The 18,315-nt window shown below is 38.3% G+C and overlaps 1 protein-coding gene across 26 annotated transcripts in view; it reads left to right on the forward strand.

Annotated features, from left to right (window-relative positions):
• Nucleotides 1-18,315, forward strand: part of PKP4 (plakophilin 4) — a 269,659-nt gene that overhangs the window by 108,465 nt on the left and 142,879 nt on the right. For 2 of the 26 annotated variants that reach the window (XM_067026077.1, XM_067026081.1), the window contains exon 3: nt 1,110-1,200. The exons of the other annotated variants lie outside the window; for them this stretch is intronic. The gene's annotated coding sequence lies outside the window, so the exon portion shown is untranslated. The remainder of the gene's footprint in view (nt 1-1,109; nt 1,201-18,315) is intronic. 26 annotated transcript variants of the gene reach the window in all.

Raw genomic sequence — 18,315 nt, forward strand, 5'->3', positions numbered from 1 at the left:
ACTTTTTTATACTTAGACTTGGCCAAGTCTAAGTATAATCTACTATGAGACTGAGGTGGGTTTAACCTCAAGATGTCTTTTTCTATGGTTATTTTGGCCACTGTTTATTTAACTCAAGGTACAGTACTTTAATACTCCTGATCAAATTCGAAGGGCAGTACATTTGTATTCTGTCATAATCACAGTGGAGAATTAAACAAATACTTATGAACCAGAATAAGGATTCAATAGTTACCTGTGATAAAGGGTAGTAATGCCTTATTTATCACATTACTACACTGTGACATTGGCAAGTTCTGAAATAGTTTTAAAATGTCTCTCTTGTTTTCTAAATAGAAGGGAAATGGGCTACATACAATTAAACACATCTCAGTGTGAACCTAAGTGTGAAAAATGTCTTCACACAGGGTAGTTTATTTTTTAAAGTTCTTCAATATACTAATGGCATACAATTTAGTTTAACAGCTCGGTGTGTTATAATCAAGAGTGTGAATAGGCAATCAAATACTTCTGTGAAATTCTGCTTCCCAGAGAATTCATGGCGGGCTTGTTGCTATGGTACAGTCTCACCTGGGACTTGTTTAGCTTCTTGCTCAATCAGATATATTGACAATAATGAGCTTAGAAACAGAAATCTGCATAGAAAATTCAGAATGGAGAAATCCAGATAGATAAATGAAGCAATATAGCACTTCTTTTCTGACTTGCACTTACAAGTTCTTGTTTGTGATCCCAAGAGTTTTAAGATCCACTGAAGACATTGCTCTCTGTAAAGTGAGCTGGACATCACAGAAGGCCCTGTTTATCAGATGGGAAACCAAAGAGAAGATGTCTCTAAAAAGCTGCACACTAGATTCCCTTCATCCACAGCTGCTTCCCTGGAACTTGAGACCACTACGGTATTACTTAACAGTGCCATCTTATTTAGATAATGCCAAAGAAAGACTGATGAGTCACAGTTATTAAATTGAAGGAGGTGATCACATCAGAGTACAATAACAAGCCAGGCAGCGAGACCTTTGACGGATTCCTTAGGCTTGTATTGTTCTTAAGAGGTTATTATCTTCCTCTCTTTACCTAGAAATCAATTTCATTGCTACACTCTGTAGGTCACGGTGTGAGACTGAAAGACGGTGATAGAGAGCACCAACTCTGGAGTCACACCTCTTAGCTTCAACTTCCTGCTCTGCCGTCTGCCAGGTGTGTGACCTTAGACACTCACGATCTGCATCTCAAAAAGGAGAGTAATGATACGTACGTCGTGGGGTGATTATAAAAATTAAATAAGAGATACTTAGCATGTTGAAGTCATTCATTGGTTATTGGTTGTACTCACCATGTACGATATGCATGGAAAGCATTAGTACAGTATCTGGCTCATGGTAAGCACCTAATAAATAATAGCTAGTAATACTAGTATGATTATAATTCCTTAAGTGAATCTCTGCTAGAGTCTCATTAGATTATAAGAGAATGGTTAAAATTTGGTGTATTCAGTCATAAAACAATTGTACTCATATGAATGAAAAGGGGTGGAGAGCCAGAAACCATCCAAGCCATTCTAATATACTGTCCTGGAGTGCAAGGGTGCCAGGCTAGAGTCATCAGCCCAGCGGCCTTTACCACGAACATGTCATTGTCCTTAAATTAAACCCAGCTAAGTATATAAGCTGTACTAAAACTCTGTGCTATTCAGACTGACTTACTGTATATGCTGTGAGAAAATGCTAAGGTTGACCGAATTATGTATTTTTACCTACCATCTGATATTCTTGACTTTCATTACACAATACTGTTAAAATGTTTTAATTATAAGCACATTAGTCTATTTTAAAAGATAAGTGTCACAGATGTGTACTTAAAAGTGATCATTTAGGTTTAGTTTCAAGGAGAGTAGTAAGAGAGAGCCATAGCCTGCCATGTGGTGGTATTTCCACACCCTTTCATTCACTCTGCTGATGGACTCAGAAGGTCTCCTCTGGCAGACTGAGTTATCTTTCCTTCCCAAAGGGACGAGCCTTCTCATTCTTACTCACACATGCATGCAGCAGGCATGGTCCCAGGCACTGAGGCTGGTGCACCTCTGAGGCAGGTGTAGAGTGGTGGACTAGCCTCTGCTTACCTGAGCCTCGGGCCTGGACAGGCACGAGGACCGAACCTGATGCTCTGCCGACCACCTGCACCAAGCATTCGGCTCAGAGGTAGCATCCTCTAGGCACATCAACTTCTGCTTTTAGGAGAGAAGACAGTCACAGAGTTCAGCTCCATCTTTTTCATGTCTGTTAACTGTAGGTATGAGTTGTTGGCATGACAATTACTGATCAGAATATCTTCAAAAAAACAAGAGGAAAAAGCTGTTTTTCAGTATTTTCATAAAATAGACACAAGGAAGGAAAATTTTTTTTTTTCTTGGCCGTGCTGCTTGGCTTGCAGTATCCCAGTTCCGCGACCAGGGACCAAACGTGAGGCTGTGGCAGTGAAAGCGCTGAGTCCCAACCACTGGACTGCCAGGGAATTCCCAGGAAGGAGTTTTTTTTTAATTGAGATGTAATTAACATATAATTTTATATTAGTTACAGAGGTACAACATAATGATTCAATATATGTATATACTGTGAAACGATCACCATAGGTTTAGTGTTAAGGAATTTCTTAATAGAGTAAGATGATGGGAAATATTGAATAACGATTTTGGGTTGCATTGAATCAGTATCTGAGATTAAAGAACAACTTAACATATTTATCTACCATCCCCGTATTGTTCATTGGCATTCATCATGCTGACTATAGAAATCATACATTTTAATTTTGTGAGGGTCCCTAGATTGGCTAAAATTACTTGTTTTGAAATTTAATAAATAGAAAATAGAGCATATGATACTAGCAAGAAGCAACCGCTCTTTTCTTAGTTGTTTGTCATGAGTGGTGCTTCAGCCACCACTTTCTTCTTGTGATATATAAAATTGGATCCTCTTTATATGAGGTTTAAGAAGAGAAAACAAAAAATGACAAAGCAGAGCTATTGAGAACAGAATATGATCAGAAGGTGAAAGAAGTAAATTATTAACTGAATGGTATAATAGCATTGTACAATACTAAGAGCTTAGTAAAAATGGAATCCAAGGCATCTCCTTATAGTCCAGATTACTTTATTTTTTTCTCCACTTAGGAATTAAAAATACTGTATATCTCCAAATTTTTGGCAAGTGAACCTATTAGGGAAGAACATGGTGCTTTTTTCAAATGTATATTTGTTACTATATAATGCCCAACTCTCTAAAAACAGCTTTATGGTTTATGAAGCATTTAACAGTTCCTCTGTGATATGGGTGTTATCCCCATTTTACAGACAGTTAAACTGGGGCTTATAGATGTTAAAGTGACTTTTCAGTATCATTTAGCTAGTAAGTGACAGAGCCTAGAATCAGATCCAGGTTGGAGTGCAAGTCTTAGAATCCTTCCATCTTTGTTGTAATCTAACCACATGCTTCTAAAGAGACTTACAAGTTTTTAAGCTCTAGGACCTGGGTAAGCAAAACTCTGGCTCACAGTCCAAATCTGGCCCCCACCTGTTTTTTCGTAGCCTGCAAGCTAAATGTTTTTTGTTTTTTGGTTTTTTTACCTTTTTTAATGGTTTAAAAATAATTAGAAGAAGGTGATTTCATGACACCTGAAAATTAGATGAATTTCAAATTTCAGTGTTCATAAACAAAATCTTATAAGTTTGCTTAAATTTGAAACAAAATTTTGGATTTTTTTAAAAAAATATAGAAGCAATCCAGGTATTATCCACTGATGGATGACTATATAAACAATTGTGGTATATACAAACAATGGAACATTATTCAGCCTTAAAAAGGAAGCAAATTCAGACACAAGCTACAGCATTGATGAAGCTTGAAAACATTATGCTAAGTGACAAAAGCCAGTCACCAATGACAAATATTGTATGATCCCACTTATACAAACTACCTAGAAGAGTTAAATTCATAGAGACAGAAAGTAAAATGGTGGTTGCCACAGGCTGGGTGGAGGGAGGAATTGGGAATTATTGAGTATGGTGTTTCAATTTAGGAAGATGAAAAAGTTCCGGAGATGGATGGTGGTGATGGTTGCATGACAGTGTGAATGTACTTAATGCCACTAAGTTGTACATTTAAAAATTGTTAAAATGGTAAATTTCATGTTATGTATATTTTACCCTAACATGATTTAAAATTGAAATGTAGGGCTTCCCTGGTGGCGCAGTGGTTGAGAATCCGCCTGCCGATGCAGGAGACACGGGTTCGTGCCCTGGTCCGGGAGGATCCCACATGCCGCGGAGCGACTGGGCCCGTGAGCCATGGCCGCTGGGCCTGTGCGTCCGGAGCCTGTGCTCCGCAACGGGAGGGGCCACAACAGTGAGAGGCCCGCATACCGCAAAAAAAAAAAAAAAAAAAAAAAAAAAAAAAAAAAAAAAAAAAAAAAAAAAATAAAATTGAAATGTAAGTGTAGGGTCCTCTTCCAGAATTTATTTCCAAAAGGTATGTTGATATATAGAATTTGTAAGAAAGATTATGTGGATTTGATTTTTATGGTTACACTGAGCATAAGTTGTTACTTCCTTCCCTACTTCTTAGAAGTTTTTGGAAGAAAATTCATTAAAACTATAGAACTAGCTGAGAAGCACCTTTCTAAAGACACCAATTCTTTATTAAAGAGTCCTGCAGAGTTTTAAGAGAAATATATACATAGAATTCATTATTAATCAGTTCATTATACAACATTTATTTTCATGTAAAGTATTTATTACTGCTATCATGTATTTCATGCCCTTTATGAAAACTAATTCTTAAAACATGCTCTTTTTAAATAGGTCAAAATTGGAGCCTTTAACTGGTAGTAAAAATTAGGTTCTTAGTGTGTTTTTTTTTTCTTAGTGTGGTTTTAAATGAAAAAACAATTCTTATTTTATTGTATTTGTAAAAATTAGTAAAAAATGAATACCCAAGTTTAAAAAAATTAAATATTCACCTAAAAAGTATGAAATAAAAAGTAAACTACCCTACAAATGTCCAGTCCATTTTTCCAATGGTTGAAACTTTACCTGGTTCAGTTTCTTGAGTATACATCAAGAAAAAAAGGTTTTCTGCTTACTCCAGCATCTGTCTTTAAAAAAAAAAAAAAACAACAACTGCATAGCCTTATTTTCCTGGGTAATCTTTCTTATAGATTATTCCACGCCAGCACATGTGGGTTTACTTCAGCCTTTTCTAGCAATTGCATGGAGTCCCATCTTATAGTGGTATGTAATATATTTAACCAGTCCCTCGTTGATGGATGTTAGCTTGTTTCTAGTTTTATTTGATTGGTTGGTTTTGTGTACCTTTCCAAGTATATCCAAAATCTCAGCATTAGAACTGATGGGCCAGGGCTTCCCTGGTGGCGTAGTGGTTAAGAATCCGCCTGCCAATGCAGGGGACATGGGTTCGAGCCCTGGTCCGGGAAGATCCCACATGCCGCGGAGCAGCTAAGCCCGTGCACCACAATTACTGAGCCTGTGCTCTAGAGCCGGTGAGCCACAACTACTGAGCCGACATGCCACAACTACTGAAGCCCGCGCACCTAGAGCCCATGCTGTGCAACAAGAGAAGCCACCACAATGAGAAGCCCAGACACTGCAACGAAGAGTAGCCCCCGCTCGCCACAACTAGAGAAAACCCGTGTGCAGCAACGAAGACCCAATGCAGCCAAAAATTTTTAAATTAAAAAAAAAATGCACTGAATGATAAAATTTTTTTTAAAAAAGAGCTGATGGACCAATAGGTTGGTACACTTTTTTTTTTTAGATATTCTTAAATTGCCCCCACAAGAGTTTGCACCAATATACATCCCCATAGCACCTTTTCTCCATGCCCTTACCAGTGCCAAGAACTTGTAAATCTAAGTGCTTTTGGTTGTTGTTTGAATGGGTCATTAGAATATTATTGAACCCTTCAAAGTACTTTAATAACTTCAAAAAGGTAAAAATATCTATTCTCCTCTGAATCAGAATACCATTTTCTAGGAATGAGATTGTTTCCTAAGCAGTATCTGTCCTGGTACTATTTAAACAGTATTTTTTTAGCCCTTTTATTCTTTTCTTCTTAGTTTTGGGGGTGAGATTTTAATTAAGGAATTCATATGCTAGCTACAAGTGAAACAATACAAAGAATATAATAAAAGAAGATTAAATAAATAAATAAAAGAAGATAAATGTAAATAATATCTTGACCCCTTTTTCATTCCCACCCTCCTGAGGTAACCAATCTTCCTGATCTGCTATATTCCTATCATAGTTTTCTCCATGCTCAAACTAACCCATATAGAGGTTTTTTTATTTTATTATTTTGCTGGGTTTTACTCAGCTCTTCAACTGGCTTTTTCACTTAATTGCATGTAATGGTCTTTCTGAGGCAACAGATAAAGGTCCAGCTCATTCTTTTTAACAACCACATATACAGTAGTTATTATATGTAGTGTGGAGATTCCATAGTTTGTTAAAATATTGCCATATAGATAGATTCTTAAATTGTTTCTAACAATACTACAATTAATACTTTATGTATACAGTTGATTTTATTTCTGCAGAGTATATATCCAAAAGTGGAATTGCAAGCTCATGGGGAATATATATTTTTAATTTTAAAAGAGGTTACCAGATTGTAATAGCAAGTCACACTAACATGAACAATACGTGTCTGTGCTTTTTTCCAAGTGTTCCTCCCCAGCCCTGGATGGGACACTTTGAAAATATTTGCCAATATGATGAAAACCAGCATCTTGTTATTTGTTTTCTTTCTCCTTATGAATTTAATTGAACATTTTTTCTGATATTTTAATTAGCATTTACATTTCATCTTAGATGGATTGCTTGTTGATACTCTTCGTATTTTTACTATGTGTAAATTTGTTTATATGAGATTTGAAATGTGTGTTATATGTTAGGTGTTAAAAAAATTTCTCTCTTCTCTTTTTTTGGACATTTGACTTTGCGTGAGCTTTTGGAATATGAAGTTTTATTTTTATGAAGTTAAATATGCTTATTTTATCCCTTATGATTTGGCGGTTTCTTGTCTTCTTTTTTTTTTGCGGTACGCAGGCCTCTCACTGTTGTGGCCTCTCCCGTTGCGGAGCACAGGCTCTGGACATGCAGGCTCAGTGGCCATGGCTCAAGGGCCCAGCCGCTCCGCGGCATGTGGGATCTTCCCAGACCGGGACATGAACCCGTGTCCCCTACATCGGCAGGCGGACTCTCAACCATTGCACCACCAGGGAAGCCCGGGAAGCCCCTCTTGTCTTCTTTAAGGAGGTCTCTATCATCCCAAGTTTATAAAAATATTCTCCTAACCCTTCTACACTGTTGGTGGGAATGTAAGTTGGTACAGCCGTTATGGAAAACTGTATGGAGGTTCCTCAGAAAACTAAAAATAGAATTACCATATGCTCCAGCAAGCAATCCCACTCCTGGGCATATATCCAGACAAAACTCTTAATTCAAAAAGATACATGCACCCCTATGTTCATAGCAGCACTGTTCACAATAGCCAAGACATGGAAACAAGCTAATGTCCATCAACAGATGAATGGACAAAGAAGATGTGGTACATATATACAATAGAATACTACTCAGCTGTAAAAAAGAATGAAATAATGCCATTTGCAGCAACATGTGTGCAACTAGAGATTATCTTACTAAGTGAAGTAAGTCAGAAAGAGAAAGACAAATACCGTATGATATCACTTATATGTGGAATCTAAAACATGCCATAAATGAACCTATCTATGAAATAGAAACAGACTCAAGGACATAGAGAACTGACTTGTGGTTTCTGAGGGAGGAAGGAGAGGGATGGATTGGGAGTTTGGGGTTAGTAGATGCAAACTATTACATTTAGGATGGATAAACAGCAAGGTCCTACTGTATAGCACGAGAACTATATTCAGTATCCTCTGATAAACCATAATGGAAAAGAATATTTTTTAAAAGAATATATATATATGTATAACTGTATAACTGAATCACTTTGCTGTACAACAGAAATTATCACAACATTGTAAATCAACTATACTTCGGTTTTTTTAAAAAAAGATACTGAAAAAAAATATTCTCTTAGGTCATCTTTTCATATAGTGGGTTTTTTCCCCTACATTTGTTATAGAACGTGTGTGTGTGTATGTGTATGTGTGTGTGTGGTTTGAGATGGTAATCTAGCTTTGTTTTCCCTAATTATACCAGCAGTTCTTTTCCCATTGAATGAATTTCTACCTTTGTCGTAATTACTAAGTTCCCATATATACTAGCATCTGACTCTTTAATTCTTATTACATTCCAGGGCTTTATTTGTCTTGGGAAAAAATGTTTTGAAGCAATAAAGTCAATACAGTTCTAAATATAACCTTCAGGAATAGAAAATGAGACAACCTTATTTTTTTCAGTTTCCTGTAACAGAAAGAGCAAGAATTTAGAGTTCCATTTCCAGCGCTCCACTTCCTAATTATGTGACCTTGAGCAAGTCATTTATTTTGCCTCTCCCACGCTATGATTGCTCAACTTAATAGTGGCCTGCACTTTTGTAAGGATTAGAGAAAAAAATATGTAGAGTGCCTGATCCACAGTTGGTCTTCATTCGGTGGTACCTAGTATTACCACTAGTGTTAGGACTTAACAAAAAATAAGAAAGTAAGACATTTGATATCAAATTATGTCTGCTCCAAACATAAGCAGATGTGTCATTTCATGAGTATCTATCATGTGCAAGAGAAAAAGAATTCTAAATATGGTAACTTAAAAGATTCTTTCAGGCAAGTAAATTAGTATGAACAATAAAAATAATGTAATGAAGTCTGGCACCTTTTTCTAAGAACTTTTTTCTTTTTCTTTGTTTTCTACTGAGAGCCATACAGACCTAACACAAGTAAAGAGTAACCTTATTTAACTTGTCCACTTTTTTAGCTAAGTAAGGAACATACAGCTATTGGGAAAAACAAATTTTAAAATTAAAACAAATTTTAATTGCTTTTCTATTTAGCTTATCTGTAGAAGAGCTGGATGTTAGGGGAGAAAGCAGGAGAGTCAGAGAAAAACAGAGGACACTGAGTATGGAAACACTTGTGGACCTGAAAATAAGGATGGTCATGAGTCTAGATGTAGACACATTGACATGCCCCAGTTCTGTCCTAAGGCTTTACTGTTTCCTGTAGGTTAGAGATGTCCTGTGGTTATCAATAATACATTGATTTTTCTTAACCTTATTTCTCAAGAACCCCAGGACAATTTCTGGAGGTTTAGAAACAAATGATGTTAGTGAAGCCATACAGGTAAAATGTAAAAATCAAAAAGTTAAAAAGGCAAAACAACTGAATACCACATATACCTCTTGGGCTGGGTAACAAGACTTCTCAGGGAACCATTTAACTGACTAGGGCACAGCTCATAAATGTAAATTCTTATTCTAGTTACCTCCTCGCTTCCCCACACTTTAGTCCTAAAATATCTGCAAAGCAGAAAGAACAGCTGTAGAAGTAAGCCTAGTAATTTAAAAAGTATAATCCTAAGACAAGTGCTACCTGCACTAGACAGTATTTGTTTTCTTTCCCCATCACACTTCATTAAGTTCCTAACCAAACCTTAAATTAATCATTTTGAAAATTAGCCTCTTATTCCCTAGCACTATTGATTAGACCTACTGATGAAAGGAAGATTAAATTTTGTCTTGTTTTTGTTTCTCTTATCCTTTTCATATTCTTTGTTGTGTTTGCAACAACTAGTCCAGAGGAGGAAATGGGAGGTTGGTCATTTATTCCTCTCACTTTTCCATTTCAGCAATAATGATTTATATGCATTATTGTCATCTGCACAGTCAATTAGCTCTCAAACATCTAACATTCGGTGATATGCATTGCTGGTCTTACTAATTTTGAAATATTTAGGTACTAGAAAACCAGATAAATTAGTAATGTTAAGTCATTATTATTTTTCATAACTTCTTAATGAATTTTTTAAAAAATGTCTAATCAGATATTCAAGACATTACATTTTAAGGGAAATCTCCTTTGTGTTTTTGACGTTAATTCTACCAAATACCTACCGTGTTGGAAAATGACGGCAGGAGTTGTCGCTGACAACTGCAACTGACACTGATACCAGGCATCCATTTTTCATGTTGTAGCTCTTTTACTGAATATTTGTTTGACTACTAGTAAACATAAGTTAGTAAAACCTCAACTAACAGAAGACTTATCTAGCATTTATATTTACACACACATATATTCATACACACACACATTCTACTTTTGGGAGAGAAGGTAAATGGAAATAAAAGAAGGCATTTCTAGTTTAATAATTTAAAGTGTCTTTGGAGTGGTGGACAGGTTTTCAAAAATGTCATGCTAAGGCTGGGGAGCTCCTGATTTTCTGAGAGGCAGGGTATGACGCCTGAGAGATCAGGGAATTTGGCAGATGGAAACGGGTATAAGCAAGTGAGGGGAGGGGAAGCAGTGGCATGGAGTAAGTCATAGTAACAGCATTAAGCTACTGTGCCACTGAAATTATGCATGTTATTTTTTTAAAAAAAGAACCTGGGCTTCCCTGGTGGCGCAGTGATAGAGAGTCCGCCTGCCGATGCAGGGGACACGGGTTCATGCCCCGGTCCGGGAAGATCCCACATGCCACGGAGCAGCTAGGCCCGTGAGCCATGGCCACTGAGCCTGCGCGTCCGGAGCCTGTGCTCTGCAACGGGAGAGGCCACAACAGTGAGAGGCCCACATACAGCAAAAAAAAAAAAAAAAGAACCTATTTGCCCATGTCACCATGAATAATATGAAATCCCTGATAAAGCTGATTTATTGAAAGAGCAGTCAACAAAATTTAGAGAAACACAGGTTCTAGCTACAGCTGTGCCTTCATATCTCTCTGTGACTTTAAAGGTAGAAAATCCTTTTGTACCACTGATTTTTCTAATTTCCCTTACCTACGTTGTAAGTGTGTGATTATTATTACATTTGAAATGCTTTAAGAGCCTTATAAAGGATCAACCATAATATATTATGCCTGTCATTATGTAAAAATACTTAGGAATCAATCAATTTAAAAATTTATATGATCGATTATAACATACTAAATAAAGTGTACTGTGTAAAACTCACCCAGAATGAATTAGCAGGATTTTCTTGTCTTGGTCTTGTAAGAAGCTAGATGGATGAAATATAGATTTCACTGTTCTTTAAGGAGAATTCAGCTTAGTAAATGGAGCACATGTAATGGCTAAGTGCTTTACCCAAGGGCTGGATAAAAGACTGTAGGCATACGGGAGGGTGATATTTCAGGTGGATGGAACAAGGTGAGAAATATCTCTGAGTGGTAAGTATAGGAAAGTATGAGTACTTCTGTCCAGGTGCATGAAAGGGAGTGGCAGGAGACTGAAAAAAAGGTATTTGGGGCAGACTGCAGAGGGTCTTAAAATAAGGCTGTGGTAACCATACTACAGGTTGGGTGTGAAGGGCATGGTGTGCGGTGGTTAACACCATGGGGTTAGGAGTCAGACTGATGTGATTCAAATCTTGGTTTTGAATGACTTCAGTCAAGTCAGCCCTCTGTGAATGAGGGTAACCTTCACTACCTTGCAGTCTGACTAAGAAGTTAATGACGTAATGCCTGTTAAAGCTTAGCAGAGAGCCTAGAGTCCAGGAAACACTCAGGAAAGGATAGAGATTATTGATGAGTAGTATTATACCCTCAACAGATTTATCTGGAAGAAATGTGAAAAGCAGAGTCAAGGCCCCTCACCACCACGGTGGGGAGAAGACTTAGTGCAGGGTTATTACAATAGTCTAAAGTTAATGTGAGTCCGAATTAGGGTAGTAGTGGTGGGAATGGATTCAATAGTGGTAGAGAGGTTGAGTGACAGGATTTGGGAAGCCATTTAACGTGTGAGAAATGGGGAATAAGAGAAAGGGGGAAATGATGCAAAGATGAAAACACTTGCATTTTGAGTCTGAGTAGAAGGGGAATGGTGGTTCTGTTTGGTTAGTGATTCTGGAACTTTTGTGTGCATGAGAATCTCCTGGAGGTCCTGTTCAAGTACCAGTGGCTGGACCTGACCCCTTCTGGTTCAAAGAAGTTTCCAGGTGATACTGATGCTTCTGGTTCAGGGCCCATGCTTTGAGGACCACTGCAGTGGAGAAATAGAAAACACAGGAGGCAGGGGGTAGTATGGCTAGATGTGAGCCATGGCTCATCCTTCAAGTAGAGATGCTTATTAGTTCACTACCATCAAAATGCTTAGTTCACTGCCATTAGTTCACTACCATTGAAAAGTTTGAATCTGATTAGACATAGTGGATTTGGACATCACTGGTTTACACAGGCCCGTGCAATGGTCAGAGACTGCCAGATAAGAGATTAAAGAGCCAGTGAGCTACTGGTGGGTAGACAAGTTTTTATGAAGCCATCCGTGATGCTGTAGGAAAGGCTTGAGCTTTTACCTGTTTGCCTCAGCCTTCTCTGTATGTGGCTCTAAGCAAAGCTTTCATTAGTGTGTTTTAATGTAAACCTCTCTTCATTTTGATTTCCTAATAAAGGAGCTTTGGTGACAGTTACAGATAAGAGCCTGAGGTTTAGAATATAGATTTAGAGCATCTGGTAAGCTTTGCCATTCTCTCTGCTTCATTAAAACTGAAGGATAGATATCAAAGCTAAAACCTGGTATAATCCTGTGTGGTTTGATAGTAGGATAAAACAATAAAGATCTGAATGTTGATCATCTCCTATTTGAATGTTAACTAGTATAACAAAAAATCAGATTGGTGGTTATGTCTCATATTTTTCTGTTATCTTAAAGAAGATCTAAATGTAAAAAGCTGTGGGCATAGATTAGAGCAACTAATCCAGCAGTAGCATCCTAACAATCATTCCCTTCCTTTCTTCAGAGTGGTGTGAGGTCAGGAGTTTCCATTTGAAGGTTAACCCTTTGTGGTGACCGGCCCTTTGTAAATATTCAGCCTTGACCAAAGTAATTAAAATTTTGTTTTCCAGCATGTAAGGTATATTTTTAATGTAGAACACAGGATAGTACCCCTTAGTTCAATCATCCCAAAATACAATGAAAATGAGCTGAATTTTTATTTTTATTTATTTATTTTGGCTTGTGGGATCTTAGTTCCCCAACTGGGGATTGAACCCACGCCCTCAGCAGTGAGAACTCGGAGTCCTAACCACTGGACCACCAGGGAATTCCCTGAGCTGAATTTTTAGTGTTGACTAAGTTGTGTTCTGCAAAACAATATTGTTTCTTGAGATGTTAATAGTTATTACTTGAAAAAGAAAAAGTGTGGTTAGTTTCAATAAATCAAAGAATTGCTAGGTTATACAAAGGTAAGCTGATATCCTACTGGTGGACGTCTGAAAACTTTTACTCTGCTAGTGTCACTGTGAACCTCCAAGTTTTGGAATCTTCTGGGCAGCATTTTACAAACCTGCTTGAAGGTTTAAAACCCCTATGGGACAGTGGGACACTGGTATCTGAGAACACAGTTTGATTGAGAAAAGCAATGTTTCTTCTTAACAAAAGGATCTGGTCAGTACAGAGAGGTTAAACATCATATACTTAGCATTTTTATAATTAATTATATATGGTTTTTAGTGACTACCAAGTAGACTTAATAAAGAATTGTCAATTGTTAAGTAAACTGTGATAGAAGGTCAGGACATTTGATCACCTCTGCACTAGTGGATGGTTATTAAGGTTGAGAGTTCAGGGACCCTTTGAAAATATGACTGCTTTGGTTTTGGTATCAGCCTAGATTAGGGAATGGAATCTGGGATGCTTTGAGGATTTCTTACTAGCTCTTAAATATTCATTTTTAAAGTAGTTCTCTAGGCCTGACTCAAGAGCATCAAATATATGATCATGACCATAATTTACTCATCTTTTTAACATGCAAAAGAGAAAAAAATGCTATAGTATATGCTGATACCAGATATATACTGTGAAATTCTCTGCACCTTAAAAATCTAACATTATTGGGCTTCCCTGGTGGCACAGTGGTTGAGAGTCTGCCTGCCGATGCAGGGGACACGGGTTCGTGCCCCGGTCTGGGAAGATCCCACATGCCACAGAGCCGCTGGGTCTGTGAGCCATGGCCTCTGAGCCTGTGCATCCGGAGCCTGTGCTCCGCAAAGGGAGAGGCCACAAAATTGAGAGACCCGCGTACCACACACACAAAAAAAATCTAACATTATTATTCAGTGATGATTGATCGTTTAGTGATATAAAACTCTTTCACCATACTAAATTAGAAAGGTAAATTATTTATTATTGGAAGGTTTTTAAGCAACAGTGATTGAAATAAAAATTATTTCTTACTTAAGCACTGATTGTATGAAATAATGACCTTGTCAGTTTACTTCTTTCAGTCTAACCAGTACTCAGTACTTTCCTGCTGAGATGTATAAACATGGAAAGGTATGTTGACCCCTGGTGTGCTGTACACGTACTGTGATGTGAATGGGTTTTTAATACACAGATGAACGAGCATCTTTAAAAATTATGTATTTTAATTTATATTAAGAACATTATATAAAAGCATTAGAAACCAGGATTTCAATGATTTAATGCTAGGATAATACTGTCTTGTCTTAAAAAGGAGTCAATTTAAAGAGAAGCATTTACTAAAAGGTAATACAGGTCAGATGGGAAGGAAACAGAGGTTGAGGAGTCCTGAGGTGAAGAAGATGTTTTCTGATGAGAAGATTTAAGCATTAAACTGAGAGGAAACACTGACGATTCAGGAAAGAGAAGCAAGATCCTGGAAGAGGCAAGAGGGCATGGAGAGTCTGGCCTTAGACAGGAAGGGGACACTCCTCTACCAAGCCTGGAAGAGGACTGAGGATTAACATAAATGTGGGGACAGGAAGTTGAGGGTGTCATCGCTAATGGCCTGATAGGAATGCCTACTGCTGTTTCTTAATTGTCATCGTCATAGTGGTAGTAACTATTGTAGTCACTCCGGAATTACTGAATCAGTTAAAACAACCTGAAGTAAATAGATGCTAGTGATACAAGTGGGCAACTGTAGTTGGATGGCATGACCCCCAATGAGCTTTTGCACAAGTTTGGAAGAATAATTGTTTCTAGCATCTAAGGAAAGAGGGAACACCGTGTACTAATGTAAGAATGTAAGTGGACGAGACTTCCCTGGTGGTCCAGTGGTAAAGAATCCACCTTCCAATGCAGGGGATGCGAGTTTGATCCCTGGTCAGTAAACTAAGATTCCACATGCTGCAGGGCAGCTAAGCCCGCGTGCCACAACTGCTGAGCTCACACGCCTCAACTAGAGAGCCCGCGTGCCACAAACTACAGAGCCCACATGCTCTGGAGCCCGCGTGCCACAACTACAGAACCCACATGCCCTGGAACCGTGTGCCACAACTAGAGAAGAGAAAACCCGCACACCACAACTAGAGAGAAGTCTGAGCACTGCAACAAAGAGACCATGCCTCAATGAAAGATCCCACATGCCCCAACGAAGATCCCTCATGCTGCAACTAAGACCTGATGCAGCCCAATAAATAAATAAATAAATCTTTTTTTAAAAAAGAATGTAAGTGGGAATATGATTACAGATTCTACTGACAGGAGGACAGTGAGGAATATTATATACAACTTCATGCTAATAAGTAGAGGTAGTGAGGAACCAGGGGAAGGCCAGGTTCCTTCTCTGGAGCACCTCAGCTGTGATGTGTGAAGAATGCATAGTCTTCACCAGAGAGAGGTCAGAAGAAGCAGTATTTTCAGGAAAGAACTACATTTCAATTAAAGTCTGTAGGTGGAGAGTCTTCTTAGTAACCCTGAGATGGAGAATATTCTGAGTAAAAGATGAAGAGTTTATAAACAGAGAATTTGCAAACTGGAACGAGGCTTCCATAGGGCACAGTTGGAAAGGGTCAGGAGATATGTCACTACTGGCCATCAGTGAGGATTTAATGAAGGTGAGAGGGGCTAGGAGGCCACAAGAGGGTAAAGTATGCCCTGTTTTTAGTGCCAGCACCAGAGTCCTTGAAGCTGAGGTCTGGGATGGAGCGCTTCCTGCTTATTGAAGGAGATGGGAGTGGAAGGACCTAATGCTGAAAGCTTCCTGGGCTTTTGGAAGCCAGTGGCAGGAGACATGACTAGGTATGCAGTATTATTTCTGTTTAAAAGAAACACTGAATCACCAGTTTAAGGTCTCATTTAGGACTGAGGTACCTGGAGTTTAGGTAAGGGTAGAGGTTTCACTGCAAATGAGCAGCGGGGACAGGTGGATATGAAGAAGACCCAACTAGAAGTCTCAGAAATGGAAAATGTTGCCACTGGAAAAAAGTGAAGAATAGATGCGATAAACCCTTTACAAGGCAAACAGAGAAATAGTGAATTGAAAGAAATACTGAGAAATTCTCAGAGAAATTAAGAGAAAATATGAAAAAGCTGTGGAGACTCCCATTTCTGGCATATTCAATACCCTAACCAGTCTCCCCACTGAAAGAAACGAAATATGTATACTGAATAAAGTATTTAAATCGTCTTTTAAAAAGCAAGGCTGAGCTGCCAAGGAAGTAAAGTACTCACAGAAACAAAAACCAAAATGAAAGTGAGACTCCTAAGCTAAGTAAGCAGTAAACCTGGCTTCCACCTTGTAAGTATGTGTCAGACCTAGGTGATCTTGAGCATGCCATTCGATGTCAAATGCCATGTGCCCTTTGAGGGCTGCCCAAGATGGGGAGTCTAATGGGATATCCCTTGCCCAAACATAAAACTTTACAGAGCTACAGCATTAGTACAAGGGTGTTGAGAAACCTGTCCCCCAGAAGAGGACAAGCTTGGGTGCTGGTAGAAGGGGGAAAGTATCCCCCTGAGAGTTTATGATATCTGTGAGAGAGGGTACCTATGGCCAATAAACGTATGAAAAGATGTTGGTTAGCAAGGAAATACAAAATAAAATAAATGCAAGGTAGAACCCCATGCCTATCAGATTACAAAGAAAGAAAGGAAGGAAGGGAGGGAGAGAAGGAAGGAAAGAGGGAGGGAGGGAAGTAGGGGAGGGAGGGAGGAAGGAAGGAAGGAAGGAAATTTAAGCCCCAAAATGCAAATCGGTATCAGTGAAAATGTACAGAAACTGGAGCTCTCATACACTGCTGACTGGAATGTAAATTGGTACAACTACTTTGGAAGGTAATTTGATAATTGTTATCAAGTAAACTTGAAGATATGCGTAGCCTTCAACCCAACAATTCCACGTCTACGTCTCTACTGGAGAGGTCTGGCACATGTGCACAAGATGATTTATACAGCGATGCTTATTTTGCAGTACGCTTATAATTGCACAAAATTGGAAACAACCCAAGGGCTCATCATTATGAGAACATATAAATATATTGTGCTGTAGTCTTACAATAGAATACTGTTGAGCAATGGAAATAAATGAACTAGATCTATGTGTACTGATACTGATAAATCTCAAAATCCTATTATAATAAAACCAATCTGCAGAGCACTGGGTGTAGTATACCATTGATATAAATTGTATGAATATGCAAAACAATACTATATATTATTTATGGATGTGTATATATGGAGTAGTAAGAATACAAAATATTCATGTGAATATTAAACACCAAATTCAAGATAATGGTTTCTTCTGGAGAGGGAAGAAGAGAGAGAAATAAGATCCAGGAAGAAGATACCAGGGGATTCCATTTTATCTGTAATATTTTATTACTCAAAAAACCTGAAGCAAATGTAGCAAAATAGTAAGATTTGCTAGAGCTGGATCAGCTTTGCCAAAGCTCATTGTATTATTGTTTATACTTTTTCAGTACATTTAAAGCATCTCACAGTATTGAAAAATTAGGAGTGAGAGAAAACTTCTATCATTATATAAAAGGAATCCAAAAGCAATACTGTCGCAGGTTGGGTTCCCAACTGGAGTGGAGTTTTGCATGCAGAATGTTTATTATAGATCAGCACTTGTGGATGTGAAGGCAAGGAAAAGCAGGCTTGGGCAGGGGAGAGGTCCAAATACCATGCCAGGCAGTCAAGCCCATGGAAAGCTATGAAGCAAATCTGGACCCGGCTTTTATATTCTCATTTCAATCAGTGGCTGCATGCAGCCTGCCCAGAAGGGTACAACTTCCTTGGTCAAGGAGATTCTCTGCATCTGAAGGTGCTGACCACTGGGGTATTGAGTCCTTCCTTGGGCCTCCTTGGGCCGTGCATTTCTGTCTACCATACAAGATCATACAAGTGAATCTTTGTTTCC

The sequence above is a fragment of the Kogia breviceps genome, chromosome 2 (genome assembly GCF_026419965.1).
Source record: "Kogia breviceps isolate mKogBre1 chromosome 2, mKogBre1 haplotype 1, whole genome shotgun sequence".
Taxonomy (NCBI): Eukaryota; Metazoa; Chordata; class Mammalia; order Artiodactyla; family Physeteridae; genus Kogia; species Kogia breviceps.